The sequence below is a fragment of the Lissotriton helveticus genome, chromosome 2_1, assembly GCF_964261635.1.
Source record: "Lissotriton helveticus chromosome 2_1, aLisHel1.1, whole genome shotgun sequence".
Classification (NCBI taxonomy): domain Eukaryota; kingdom Metazoa; phylum Chordata; class Amphibia; order Caudata; family Salamandridae; genus Lissotriton; species Lissotriton helveticus.
Window position 1 is genome coordinate 1,236,718,365 of NC_136059.1, and position 15,581 is coordinate 1,236,733,945.

The 15,581-nt window shown below is 44.4% G+C and overlaps 1 long non-coding RNA gene across 1 annotated transcript in view; it reads right to left on the minus strand.

The window, feature by feature from the left end:
* Window positions 1–11,456: 11,456 nt before the first annotated feature.
* Window positions 11,457–15,581, minus strand: part of LOC144819704 (uncharacterized) — a 302,746-nt gene continuing 298,621 nt past the window's right edge. Inside the window, exon 6 of the long non-coding RNA XR_013607521.1 lies at window positions 11,457–11,620. This is a non-coding gene — a long non-coding RNA (uncharacterized LOC144819704). The remainder of the gene's footprint in view (window positions 11,621–15,581) is intronic.

Consider the following 15,581-nt stretch of genomic DNA (forward strand, 5'->3'; position numbering starts at 1 on the left):
GCCTAGTAGCAGAGACACAATGGCCCATGGCAAAAAGAACCTCTTTGTTTTATCAGGGCTTGTGCGAGGACTTAAAAGATATAGTCTCTCAGGTTGTAGACCCCCCTAAAGAGTGAGTTGAGTTCTTCGATTTGGTTGTCAAACTCAACCATCGTTTGAGTGAAAGAAAAGGGGAAAAGATCAGGTTTCAACCCCCAAGACATCTGTAACCAAGAGAGAAACATCTGAGAATGGGGGCGTGAACATAGCTCCTGAACCTATGCCTTTGGGTGGGGTGCGGGGTTCTTTATCCAAGGAGGAAAAGGAGCGAAGGCGCTTGTTGCAGTTGTGTTTGTATTGTGGGAGGGGTGGACACTTTGCTCGAGAGTGTCCAGTGAAACCGTCTCGGATCCCGGAGAATAAGGCTGTGGCTTTCATGGGAAGGGATTGCGAGAGTCCTTTAGTCCATGAAAGAGGTTTTTGTAACCCATATGAAGTACAAGGGGTGGTTCAAAGAGTCCTGCATCATTTCACGATATCGGCTTGCTTCGCTTACTCATCTTGTGGTAGAGCTTCCTTGTCGGTATTATTGGATTGTGGGGCCACAGGGAACTTTATGGGCATTGGGTTGGCCGAGTCGTTGATGGTTCCCTGTGTGATGAAGAAACAACCTGAACCCGTGATGGCTATTGACGGCACGGAGCTAACCTCTGGGTCGATTGTACGACAAACCGAACCTTTGTTGATGACATTTGATAATGGGCATTCAGAGACGGTCTGTTTCGATCTGATTGCCGCACCAGCATTTGGGGTGGTACTCGGGGTACCCTGGCTACAGGCCCATAATCCAAGAGTCCCTTGTTCACTTGGCCACTGGATTCAAGATAGCCTGGCTGATGAGGATTATGAATCCGAAACCGGTCCCAGGATGCTTGTTTCCGGTCCAGGGAAGACATGGATTGGCAGTTCGGGCTGGACTGTTCCCACAAGGCACAGGGTCAGACTGATTTGCATATAGCCATGTCTGAACTGGGGTGGCTGAGTGAACTAAAGAATGGTGATGGATTAAACCCAGATCAGTTGACTGGGGGTGAGTGTTTGATTTGTTCAAACGCTCCGTCCATCATCCCCTTTTATATCACTCATGGGCCTGCAGCACTGATTGTGCCACCCACCTGAGTAGCCCTGAAAATGTGTCTCAGACCTGCGACTTTAGTGTCTGTTCGCGCAGTTTGCAACTACCATGTTGACCTGGCAAATGCGCCCACTTGCCAGGCCCTAACCTTACCTTTTCTTACATATAAGACATCCCTCAGGGAGGCCCAAGGTACCCCCATTGGCAGGGTGCAGTGTTGGTGAAAGGTTGAACATGGACTGGTGTGTGTGTAACATGTCCTGATAGTGAAATACTGCCAATTTCCTTTTTCACTATTGAAAGGCTATCTGTCCCATAGGATAGCATGAGAAATATGTTGTAACACCGTACAGGTATAACTTCCCCTTGGGATAAGATGGAGGAATAACGTCTATGCTCTCTGAACTCAGAATGTAATAACACGCATTTTACTAAAGATGGTTTTTAAATTGTGTGTTTGGAAATGTCACTTTCAGAAAGTAGGCATTTTCTTGTTTAACCATTCTGTGTGCCTCTGCCTGTTTGTGGAATGACTGTCTGGTTTGGGAGTGACAGGGGCTGGAGATGTGCATTCACTGAAGACAGCCACTGGGGTGACAGCCACTTGGGGGTTGGGGTGTGCCTGGTCCTTCCTGGATGACCCAGAACCTAGCTGAATAGACCTTGGCTGCATTCAGAGAAGTGGGAGGAGTTTTCCTTGTACCTAAGTAGGGCCTGTCTTGCTTGTACAATGCTGTCTCCGCCTCCTGTGGTCATACTGCACCAGTAAGGACAGAACTAGTTGGACTGGACTCAGAGACCCTTGCACAAAGAAGAACAATGACACCATTTTGGTAATAGTAGTGGACCTTAAACCCCAGAACTTTGTATCGCTTCTGAACTCAAGAGGAACCTTTGCCAAGGAGAAGAGCTGGAGAGCTGTGTGGAGGAGTACTGCCCCTTTGCTATGTGCTGCGTGAGGTTGGCCTGCAGTTGCTGCTACTGCCAAAGAAAGGACAAAGACTGGAACTTTGCTGAGGAACCTGCTTGAATAAGAATCTCAAAGGGCCTGTGGGAGCTGGCCTCCTGTTCTGAAGTCTCAGGGACACAAAGGCTTCACCCCCTGAACTCTGACCTGCCAGGAGGTGCCTATTCCACTTTTGGGCCTCTGGAGATTTTTCTGCTGTTGGGAGCTGGAAGCAACTTGAAAGAAGCAAGAAAACCTATCTCAGACGCCTTCAGTGATGCAGCTGTGATGCCACCGTTTGTGAAGTTCACGATGCACCACCCAGCTTGCACCACAGCTCTGACACCGTTCGATACCTGCAGTTATCGGCCTTTCCCGAAGCCAGCTCTCGAACCAACTCCGTCATCGCCACCGCCTGCATCCTGTTATCGCGGCGCCTATAACCGCAGAGGGTGACTCCACTAACTCGTGGACTTCGCATCGCCTCACTGGAACCCCGACGCCTCACCACTGACGCAACCATCTTCCTCTGTTCTGGATTCATCACGTCGCCTCCTCCTGGACAACAATGCATCACCTCCCCTATGGCAGCCAGGGAGCCGGCTTTGACCTCAGCACCGATGCCTCACCTGTGCATAATCATAGACTTCGTTATCCAGAGGTACTGTTTGCTTGGGGGTTCTTGTGACTCTGTGCCCAACGCGGGGCACCTCGTGGTCGGTGCCGTACTTTGAATGTATTTCTATTACAATGTCGCAATAGCCCCAGGTGGAGCTTTTTGTTTTCTACATACTTTATCCTTTAAATAACTATTTTGAAGTGCTGTTTTACTACATGTGTGTTGGATTTTTGTCGTTTTGTCTTGTTGAGTTTAGATAAAGATTCTTCATTTTTCAAAACTGGTGTGGTGTCTGTTTGTGGTGTTATCACTGTATTACTGTGCGTTTTAAGTACAAATACTTTATACATTGCCATTGAGATAAGCCTGCTGCTCGTGCCAAGCTATCAAGGGGGTGAGCAGGGTTTATCTAGAGTGTTTATCCCCCTTAACGTGACTAGACGCAAGGGTCCCTACTTGGACAAAGTTACCTACCTCTGCCAACTAGAGTGTCCCATTTCTAACACTACTTCTTCTTCCAGAGCGTAGCAGCCCTACCCACTGGCTCGGTGCCCCTCCCCCTGCCAGAACCTACTTAATGGTAGCCACTCCTTACCCCATTGAGCAGGTGCCAAGCCCAGTCTCTTACCCACTTAACTGTGATGGAACCTCCAACCAGTCAAGGCCCTTTCGACCCCGGGTCCTTTGAGTCTTGAGAATTCTGCCTCTCTCTTCAGCTCCTTTTCTTTTCTCTCTCTCTCTCTTACTTTCAGCTGCGGCCAAGCTCTTTTTTCTTCTGCTTCTCCTCTTTCTCATTTCTCTCAAGTGACTAATCTCATCTTGCTCCTCTTTTCACTCTTGCTCTTGCTTGCTTTTTTTGCTCCAGTTTTCTCTGCCCCACCGAGCCTCTTTTGAGTCTTTTTACTCTTGCCTCTGATCTGCCTTTCACCCTTCTATGTTAACTCCTTCACTTGTTATTGTGACTTTATTTTTACTTTTGCACCTTTTCCCCATGTAAGCCTTTTCTCTTTGATTTTGGGACTCTTTCCACTGTGCAGGCCTTCTCTGACACACTCCCTGCAGCACCTCCCCCTCCCGTGCATTTTTCCACCTCCCGCCTGCCACGCTCCTTATCTGCTCCTCCTGTTGCGTTACATTCCTGCATCATATGCCTGTGCATAGCAGCTACGCCCACTGTTCCCAATGCTCCTCCCCCTCCCAGGACTAATCTAATGGCAGCTGCTGTGTGTCCATGCAGTGGGCACATCACTGGTGCGCGAAGGTGCACAAAGATAAGCCAGTCTGCACCTGATCACACCGAACACCTGGCTCAACACCACATTGGCTTCCGAAATCGGCAAAGCAATGCCAGCGAGCTAAAAGAATGCTCGACAGGCTCACCTTCACAAGCCAGGTGAAAGACTCCCTATCATCTATAAGGAATCCATCAAATACAATACATCCACAGAGAACACTGTACCATTCATGGAACATCTTCACTTCAAGCTGCAAATCTCTGAAAACTTCACCCTGAACGGAACCCTCGCCTACCGACCACCCGGACTGTGAACCACCTTCATCAACCTCATCACTGACTTAATCGCCTAGTTCCTCATCAACTTTAGAGCCTACATACTCCTCAGCGACCTCAACTTCTACCTGGAAGACAGAACTAAGCCCTGTTCCACAGATCACCTCAAAACCCTGGGCAACGCAACATTGGACTTACCCAGATCATCTTAGGACCAATACACACTGCGGAATACATACTGGAACCCACTTTCACCACCAGCAACAAAAATAAATATAGCTCCACCTTGATGTTCACAATGATCGACCACTCATCCATTGAATTAACACACCCCAAGACAACACTCCCACCAGCATGAGCATACCAATCCGCAACTGGAGCAAATTTTTATTTTCTTATCACAATAACCATAATCATATAAAACCTCACTAGTGAGCAGCAATTAGCCTTCTTTCGCCCTTTACGTCCACCAAACGTTCTTTTACCCTTGAATCATCATGTCCAACCCTCATTAGTGTAGTAACATCCTCAAACACTGAAAACACAAACAGAGATAAAGAGAAAATGTACTAATCAGCCCATAAATCCAAGGGAGAGGGAGCATTAACAGCAATAAGTTTCTGATAGATAGCAAACATTTCAAAATTCAGAGCCCCGCTATATATCGCAACCCAAGAGTATATCTGAGTTGAAAGTATGTAAGTGTTGGACTTGACATCCTTGGAGTGGTTTCCCCAGACTTTTTTGCCGCTACCTCCTGTATTTTAGAAGGTATGCTGAATTTCTTTTTGCTGGCATAAATGCTTTGGGCACTGCTGATCAGTGTCAAAGTGAAAGTGCTCCCTAGGGAAATTGTTACTCTGATTGGTTATCATGATTGGCATATTTGAATCACTGGTAAGTCCCTAGTAAAGCGCACTGATTGTTCCAGGGCCTGTAAATCAAATGCTTCTAGTAGGCTTGCAAAAAGAACAATTGATTGACAGAATCCAGAACAATGTCATACATTCACCCCAGTACAGAGATCTGGGCCTAAATCCATCGTTTACTAGCTCACCATGCCATTCCATATGCAAATCATCTTGGCCGTGCGCCCAATGGGAACAGTCCAGCCCAAACTGCCAGGCCAGTTCCTCCCTGCACTGAAAACAAGCATCCTAGGACCGGTTTCGGGCTTTCAGCCCTCTTCAGCCAGGATAGCTTGACTCCAGTGGCATGCAGAGCACGAGACCCATGTATGGGTGTACCCGTCCAACTCTGGGTGAGAAATGCAAAAAGAACAATTGATGGACAGAATGCAGATCAATTTCATATAATCACCCCAGTACAGAGATCTGGGCCTAAATTCATCATTTTTTTGCTTCCCAAACTGGGGTGGTGTAGTCTGCAAAAGAACGATGTTTTAACCTGGATCTTTTGACTGGGGGAGAATGTTTGCATTGTCAACATTCCATCAATCATTTTTTTTCTCTAACACTTTTCGCCCTAAGTGGGATGGATATGCCCAGATGTGGGTTCCTTGATCACTGTGCCACTGGATTCAAGCTAGCCTGGCTGAAGTAGGGTGACATACCCTTAAACCGGTCCTAGAATGCTTGTTTCCGGTCCATGGAGGACCTGGCCTGGCAGTTCGGTCTGGACTGTTCCCATGAGGCACAGAGTCAAGACTGATTTGCATATGGCCGGGTCCAAACTGGGGCGGTGTAGTCGGTAAAAGAATGATAGATTTAACCCGGATCTTTTGTCTGGGGAGAATGTTTGGATTGTCAGTATTCCATCCATCATTTGTTTGCTGTAACACTAGTAGGCTTGCAGCACTGATTGTGCCACCCACATGAGTAGCCCTGCACACATATCTCAGGCCTGCCACTGAAGTATCTGCGTGCACAGTTTTAAACTGCTATGCCAACCTGACAAATGCACCTACTTGCCAGGCCCCAACCCGCCATTTGCTTACATGTAAAGCACCCCTCAGGTAGGCCCAAGGTACCCCCATGGACAGGGTGCAGTGCATGAGAACGGTAGGCTATGTACTGGTGTGTTTTACCTGTAATGATAGTGTATCTACCCCGTAGGCTGACATGGTAGTGCTTTGTAACATCTTACAAGTATAACTTTCCTTTGGGACAAGATAGAGAAATGGAGCTTAGGCTATCTGAACTCAAAATTTTGTAACACATCTTTTTAGAGAGATGTTTTTTAGAAAGTAGGCATTTACTTGTTTAACCCTTCTGTGTGCCTCTGCTGTTTTGTGTTGACTATCTGGTTTTGGAGTAACTGAAGCTGGGATGAGCATTCACTGTAGACAGACACAAGGGAGGCTGATGTGTGTCCTGCCTTTCCTGGGTGACTCATAACTGGGCTGGCTAGACCTTGGCTGCATTTAGAGTGATTGGAGAAGTTTCACTAGCACCTTAATAGGCTGTGTCTCCTTTGCACAATGCTGTCTCTACCTCTTGTGATCATGCCTCACCAGAGAGGACAGAACTGGTTTGTGCTGGGCTCAGATACCCTTGCCACAAAGAGAACATATAGAAAATCGTGTATACGTTATTGGACCTTAAACCCCAGAGAATTAGATCACTTCTGGACTCAAGAGGATCCTCTGCCAATGAGAAGAGCTGGAGAACTGTAAGGAGGAATACTGCCCATTTGCTGTGTGTACTTTGCTGGGTCGGTCCGCAGTTGCTGCTTCTGCCAATAAGAGGACAAAGACTGGAACTTTGCTGAGAACCTGCTTGAAGAACAATCTCCAAGGGCCTGTGCGTGCTAGCCTCCTGTTCTGAAGTCTCAGGGCCACAAAGACTTCACCTGCAACCCACTGACCAGGACATGGACTCCTCTGTGGACCCCTGCATTTAAAAGGGCACCAATTCTAGTTCCTGGGCCCTGACAATTGTGTGGTTAGTGCTGCAAAGCAAGAAAAACATCTCAGATGCCATCAGCGAAGCAGTCAGTGATGCCACGACCTGCGCTAAATCTTGGGGCACCGCTTGTAAAGTGCACGATGTTCCACCCCACCTGCACCGTAGCTCCAACGTTCTTCAACTCCTGCAGTTATCAGCCCTCCTGACACCAGCGCTCGCAAAGACCCCATCACCGCCAGCACCAGCATCAAGTTATCGGGGAGCTGATAACCGACGAGGGTGACTTTATGAATTCTTTAATGTTGCATCACCCCACCGGAACGGACGCATCACCGCCGATGCCACCTAACGTACCCTGTCCTGGATTTGACACCTCACCTCCTCACTGACTCAACATCTTGCCTCCCCCATGGCAACCAGGAAACTGGCTTCACCTCAGCACCCACACCTCATCTCCCCTCCACAACGCCATGCATCGTCCATCGACTACATTTCCAAGGTATTGTTGTTTGGGGGTCCTTGCGAATCTGTGTCTGACACTGCGTGCCTTGCAGTCAGTGCCGTACTTTGGATTTATGCTTGTCACGACTGCGTGATAGCTCCAGGTGGAGCTATTAGCACAGGCTGTGGGGAGGCCCCAAGCTCCCAGGGGACCGCCCCAACACTGTGCATGGGTCTGGAGCATAGTGGGCCCTCTAGGTACTTTGCAGGAGGGGCTTCCAAGTTTCATACACCTCTGCCCTTCTGTAACCCTATGTGAAAATCACCATCTCTCAATCTTAGGGTTGTGGCCCTTTTGCCATTCTGGGTCAGAACTTGGAAGATAGTTTATGTTACAAAGCACACAATCACTATCGTGGAGATTTTTGTTGTTAATGCAAAAGGAGCTATCTTATAGAAGACTACAAACTGCAGATTTCCTTTTCACAAAAAATATTTGCCAAAACCTTCAAGTATGTTTGCATTTGATCTGTGATGTTGCTTTGCTTCTTTCATCACACAAACATTGTATGATTTTCTTACAGTGCACTCTGCTTAATGTGGCATGAGATTTAGGTGTGAGAAGTTAGTTAAAGGGATTTGAGATCAATTTGTTTATGTCAGAGCTCATCATTCCATTGTTGATAGCAGATACAATGAACTTTTACAGACATTTCTTGTCTTCCACCTTGAATTACTTTTTTATTTTGAATTTCATTGAATGCTGTATTTTTAGCTATCTTTTTTCTGTCATTCTTGCCAGTCCTCTCGAAGGCAAGGCAGATGCATTTTAAAATGTAAGTGGAGGCCAGAGATCTTTTCCCTTTCTAATGTATGTGTCTTGGGTTCAATTTTATCAAATTATATTACAATTTACAGTGAATTTGTTGCTCTTTTAAACCGACCCCTTATGCTCACCCTAGCTACTAAAATAGGCTCAACCAAGTGTATATGAAAAGTTAGTATGATATATCTGAGACAAGTTCAAACTTGACCCTTCATTTGGGCCTGAAATGAAGCGGCTGTGAAACTGACATGATTTATTTGTGGTGCCGAAGAATACAATTACTATTTTGTTTACAGTACCCTTCAAATCTAGTTCATTATGGTGTAAGTCAGGAAAGATACAGAAAAGCATGCTCCCATGCTTCTCTAAATGCAGGGGAGAGGGATCAGCATATACCCTGCACTCCAATTGGATTCTCACCTGTTTTTTCAGTACACTTAAATCATTTAAAAATAGTAAAGAACAATGGTCTGTAAAGCTGTAGGCAAACTTCAGCTTTGCCTTTAAAGTTTAAGGATCAAAATATGAATTCACTCTCGAGCTTCTTTACCTCCTAAGTTTCGGTTTGCATAATGAGTACGTTTATAATGGGGAGATTATTTTGTTAGACCCAATGGTAAAATGCATGGTTGAAAAAGCTGTTGACCTACTGCGGCAAAACTAGGCCTGCACTACTTTTTATTGGGCCAGTAATTTGTTTGCTATATGTTTCCCAAAGTAGACTGGTGTGAGCAGAAAATATTTCACAAGAGGCGTTATGTGCTCAAATACTATCTAAAATGCTATCAATCACATACGACTTTTGAATGCAAACTATGTCCTTATATTATTGAACTTTCACACAAAGAACTAGCAAATGAAATGTATGAATTTTAACTGATTTTGAATGCTTTTCTTGACATTTAAAAGGAAAAATTCTTAGTTTCCCACACACTTAAAACCTAACATGCCCACCCATATGTATCATATGTAAGGTGTATCAAGGATAAATCAGAGGCTTGTTGGGGGTGAAAATATACTTTTAGATGGCAATTGCCTAGTGTTATCGATCAGGGAGACTGAACAGAAAACCTAAATTGTTCATAAGAATCTTCAATACTGAAGAAGGATGCCAAGCATGAGTAAAAGCCGCATCAATAAATGTATTGGGATGTATATTCTTGCAACACACGTTGTTCAATACCTGGGAATGAGGAAAGAAAATCCCTAGAAAACAATCCATTGCCTCTTTTTTCATCCATGAACAACCTGGGCAACGGTTTTGTTCTCCTGGGACAGATGAGAGATGCTGTGCTCAGCAGCCTTAGTTAACATTCTTTGCTGGCTAAATTTGAAGTTATCTAGAACAGGAACTGGCACTTGTTTGGCTGTGATTTTTTGGATCGAAAGCCTCTTGTTAGATGTGGCTGCAACGTTGAGGGGAGGGGGGAGGAGGAAAGAGGCAAAGTATGGCAAAGCAGAAGAGAACAAATGAAAGTTCGCTTATAAAGACATATTTAAAAGCTGTTTTCTGCATTGCTCGCTGGTCGGGGAAGAACTGGGACATGTTTTTATGAAATGAGACCTACCAAATCTGTGGCCCACTGTTGTACTAGTCTAAACAATGGAAGAATGCTGAGGCTCCTTTCACTGCATTGCCTCATGTTTACCCTGAAATACCCTTCTCCCCTGCAAACAAAAGAGGAGGTTGTCTGGGAGCAATTTGCAGAAGCACAGGAGGATGCTTTACCAAGTAAACTAGAAAAAGTTAAAGATCTCTTGGATCTATAAAGTTATTGGGCTCATATGGAGGGGTAACAACAGAATTGTAATACAGAGTAGGCTAATTCATTCTTGTGCTCTCAATGGAGCAACCTATCAAGAGGTTAGGGTGTCACCCTTGCATGTGCAGGATGCCAGTCTGTCTAGGGTCTGAGGCATGACCGGACCATGTCTTCCCTGACTGGTCATCGTCGGCCTTGTGACCCTTCAGGAGCCTGAGGGGGCTTTGGGGCATGAAGTCCAGCTCAAAATGTTGGCTTCCTTCGGCTGCTTAGCAGGCGTAGAATCAGTGTGGGCTTTTTAAAGATGATGTTGTTTCTTTTAAGGTTACCATCCGTAAATGCTCCTCCACTTCTTCCTTTGCTCATGTTGAGTATCTGTACAACAGTTGGCAGTGTCTCTCCTTTTAAAAAGGTGCGTGGCTACTGCTCATGTTGCCAACTTCAACGCTTGCTCATTTGGCACCATTTTAGTGATTTGACACCTTCTCTGCTTCGTGCAGGTTGCCATATGGATTACTTGTCCTTCTATGATTAGCCCCAATTTTATGGTGGACTCACACTTGGCACACTACTTGCCTTTTGAATGATGCGGTGTAACTGCCTATGTTTTAGTCACCCTACTCCCTATTGAGCTACATATATCACAAACCAGCCAGGTAGCTCTCTTCTTCTTCCCCTACCTCTAGCATTATAGAAACCATGACACATATCTCAAACCTGCAGTGTAAGTTAAATTCCAAGATACTTTAAATTATTTTTGTATGCCTCTCTCTTCCACTTCCTCGCAATGCTAGGACCTTCACCCCAAGACAAAGTAAGAGCGCCTTTCTTGTCACTAACACATGGCACCAAAGCACTTCCCACATAGGATGACACCAAATACAACATTTTGTCAGCCATGCATTGCTCCACAGTGTATCGTGCTATCCACCCGAAGATGTGTTACCGCCCCCAAAACAATGTAAGAAGCGAATTAATGCTACAAAAGGAAACAATACCTCCATACATCACTTAGCCCTGAGAACGTCAAATCGCGTGCACAATACAATAATGTTTGCTAAATCCATTGGGTGGGAGGAACAGGAATTCACATTTTCGGAAAATGTAGTGAGAAAGGATAGGTGGGAGTACATTGACCCCCTGAAATTCTTTCCAGCCTGCTAGGCTCATTCACTACTTAACATAACTCAATGTTTTCATAAACTGAAAAGCGGTCTTTAACATTTGCCTTTGCTTAACATTTGCTACTTTAAGGAATGTTATTTTCAATAAATCTTATTTACACAGTGTGGTACAAAATGAAACACCGAAGGCGCCAAGGATCTCCGTTAGGTAGCAATTGTAGTTACAAGATATATAGAAGACAACTGTGAAGTTACAGCAACGTTTATTAGATGTAGCAATTGTAGTTAAACATACATCAATACACAGGGCACACTCATGCCAAATAATGTGTTCTTCAATTTTAAGAGCCACAGTCTTAAGTATGTCCATGTTCATCTCTGGCTGCGAGGGGCTTTGATTCTTTTTTTGTCTGTAAAGTAAGAGAGAAAATGTTTTTTAGAAAAAGTATTTCGCTTTTGGAAAAGATGTATGTTTTTTTTTTTAGACTAAAATAACACCTTAGTCTGATTACTAGACTTAAGGGCATTGTTCTTTGCAAACCAATGTGCGTATTGCTGGTCTGCATACGAAGGCTATTTTTCAGATACAACTATTAGGTTCCTGATGACTCAATAGAATAAAAGGTTCTGGAAGCCTTTGTTTTATTTTCCATCAAATTAAGGCACACCATGGCAAATGTAAAATCTTAATTGGTCTCACAACAATTTCTTTAATACCTTAATGTACTGCAACAACTATAAAAATGTTCCATTTGCATCAATAAAGACGAGAAAATTCTGCTGTCCAGGAGACAAAGAGTTTTGCTGTCTGCCTGGAATCACGGAGATTAGGCTCCTCAGGAGAGAGCAGCCTTTTTTTTTTAGCACATATTAGCCTTTGAAATTAACTTGGTTAAACAATAACTGAAATTCTTTTATTATACATCCCTTTGTGATAGCATTTTAAAGCTTATGCTAAGATACGCACAATGGTAGCACTGTAAAATTGTACACATTCTTAAGATAAAAATAGACATGATTGTGGCAGAGTACCTAAGAAAAACATGCTAGAAAGAATTGTGTCTTAATTCCTGGCCACTCACTCTCTACTACTGACACATCATGTATTCATCCATTTAGGTCTTGTGATCCCGTGACTTAGTTGAAGACTTCAGCAACAAGAGAGATCTGTACGTGGATCCCTCCTTCCTCATGTGACCAACACTTAAGATCATAACCAAGAAGGAAGCCAATATGGTGCTTTAGTGTTTATTTGGAAAAAATGTGTTACCTCACTGGTCTTGTTTAATTTTGTATTTCAGTAACGAGTCCATTACTACCTGTCAATGACGTACTGTTTATTTCAGATGTCTTTTTCCAGTCTTTGCCAGGAAGTGTTTCTTGTTAATGTCTTGTGTCTCAATGCTGCTGCCTCAAATTGATTTGCCCTAACAAGCAACAAAAGCCCTTGTTATGAGTTGGGGAACTACACTAAAAAATGAAATACCTTAAGTCACAATACCTAGGGGCCTGATTTCGATGTCATGCCGAGTTGATTCCATCCGACACTGACTCGGTCCTGGGACCGACCGTCACCCGGACGGCGTTCCTGACTGGCCCATTACAATTCGTCCGAACACTGTTCGGCCACATGCTCCATTTTCTTAATGGGAGCTCATGTTTCAGCCATAAACCGGCAATAACGCAAGCTCACATTGATAAAAGGGAGGTGCAGTTAATCCCTGTACCCTGCAGGGATCAAAAGGGGGGCACCTCCCAACCGGTGGCCACAAGCACAAGAAGGCCCTGCTTGGGGCCCCAAAACAACACTTTCTGACATGGTGTCAGAGAGGCCGGTATGGGAACCATGCTGGATACCATGCATCGTAATCTCAAGGGCGGGCCTAGATTGCTGGCTGCCTTCCGACAAGCCAACGGGCTCCTCGCGCCCGTCGGAAGCCAGCCTGAATCACTGGCCGGTTTACTTTCCAATTGTCTAGTTCATAATTAAGCGCTCAGAAAGAAAACTGAGCAGCCCATTACTTTGCGGCCCGGAAAGGCTCCTACCAACGGTCAGAGCCTTTTTTGGGGCCGCAGCGTAATCAGCCCTCAATTGTGTCTAAACCTAGAATTATCAGGTCATAATCTCCAGACCCGATAATTCTGGGCCTGGAGAAACCAGACCTGTCAAAGTTGCTGTTGAGCAGGGCATGGAGTATGGCTCAAAGCACTGCCAACCTACTGAAGTAGTCCAAAGACAGCAGGCATTGCCTCCTCTAAAAAGGCCCAAGCATGCCCAGAATCTCTGGCTCACCTCACCCCAACTCCAAATGGCACTCTGGTGGTCAGAGGAGGTGGAAATGTCAGTGTTTTTTTGTAGAAATAGCAAAAGCTAACAGGTAAAGCACCAAGTAGTTTCAGGTAGTTATTCCCCATTTTGTTAAAAAAAGAATTGTAATGGTAAGAGTTTGCTCTGGAGCTACTGGCCGTAATGTGGAAGCAACAAAACATTGGCCAACACCCAAAAACCTACGATTATATGTTTTTTCAAAAACTTTTTGAAAGACTCTTTAACCACAGGAAGGTGCTTCTGCAGCAAGCAGGAGAAGATATATTTCCAAAATTTGAAAGCAATAGGAACACCCTACTTTGGGTAAAGGCAGGTAAAGGAGTTTGTCGTTAATTAAAAAAATGATGTGGAGAAAAAAAAGTTTTAATAACTGTTGTTTCAAAGTCTGCTGATGTGTACTTAAGCAGTTTGTCTGCTCTGAGAATAGTTCACACGAGTATAGATAGTGAGCCATGAGTACTCCTGGAAATATACAATTTATGAATCTTTCGATGGAGTGCTCATTGTGATTCAGTAAACCACTGAAAATGTGTTAATCTGTACTAATTGTAGACCTAAGACTAACATAAATTTTTTGTAATTCAGGCCCTTGACATTTTAACCAAAAGCCTGTTTACTAATAGGAATATCGGTAAATATGACCAATAATGTCTTAAATAAGTATAACAGTTTTACATTATTACCCATTGTGTGTTCCTTTACATCGCTATGTATTTTGTAAGGTAAAGTTTGCAAAGTCTTTAACAAAATATTGGATCTTCATATAAGGAAATAAAAAGGTTATTCAAAAGGTTCATTGTAAGCTCCAAATTTTCTTTGCATCCTACAGACGATATCAGCTCATCTTAAACAATTTATACTTACCTACAATGACAGCAATATCTCTGCAACTTGGAAAATGTTTTGACATTAACGTTTGTGTTGGTTTTGTAATCAACTTCATCTACACTTTGAAATTAATGCTAAACATTCTTATTCTCATAATCTCAAATTACGATGGGACATTTCCTTATATTCGAAGACTTTAAGGCAATAAAAATACCCTTGCGAGTTCACAGCTCACATATTAGCGTGTCCCAGTAACAATTTCTGTCATTTTTAATATGCCACTTTTCATCACATGCAAGTTTTATTTATTTAGAAAAAAAGACATTGTATATTAGCACTTTGTAACTAATTAAGGCAACACTTACCACGTTGTCTAATGATGTATATTTAATGCATCATCTACACCACTATAATTAAAACATTAAAACTGTTAGGCAAACACTATGGCCCTCATTATGATGTCGAGCAGACCGCCACTGACTGGTCATCGGTGATGGTCCTCCCGACATCCAGGGTTAAGATACCGGCAGTCGGAGAGCACTGGGCAGGGGGAAAGACCCCCACCTTCAACAGGCTCAAGGAGCCCATCGGGGTGGTGGTCAGACAGTAATCCCTACAATGAAGGTAGTACCTGCGCAGGCACTGCTGTAGAAATTACGATGTCCATTTCCCACAGCCTTTTCACGGCGGTCCCACTGGTAGTAAGGCTTTCGGAAAGGGTCTTTGGAGGCCCCCAGAATTGCCCCGCCCTCCGTGTGCCACCACTATTTGGCATCGGGTGCATGTGGGTTGCCACTCAAACATCTATGCACCATGTGCCAAGCACCACATGGTGCCTATCACAAAGTGCATGGATGTTTGCAGGCATGCCTTTCTCTACTGCGGCATGTTGTGCAGCCTTCTCCCGGGCCACAGCAGAAGCCGCAATAGAAAACTGCATGATTCCAACCACCTACTCGGTGGTCGTATCATAATATGGTGGATGGACCGCTGACTACATGTCGAGCAGTCTCCATCCCGCAACGATGGCGGTCCGACCATCATTGTAATGAGGCCCTAAGAGAGAGCCTGATACCTAAATCTTGGTGTACCCCTAGCTCTGTTGAGTAGGGAATCCTACTTGGTTTTTAAAAGAACCCTCAACCACTAACACTAGTTGGTGGTATGCTTCATCATAGGGTTCCCATCCGAGACACCAAATGAATCTGAGTGTG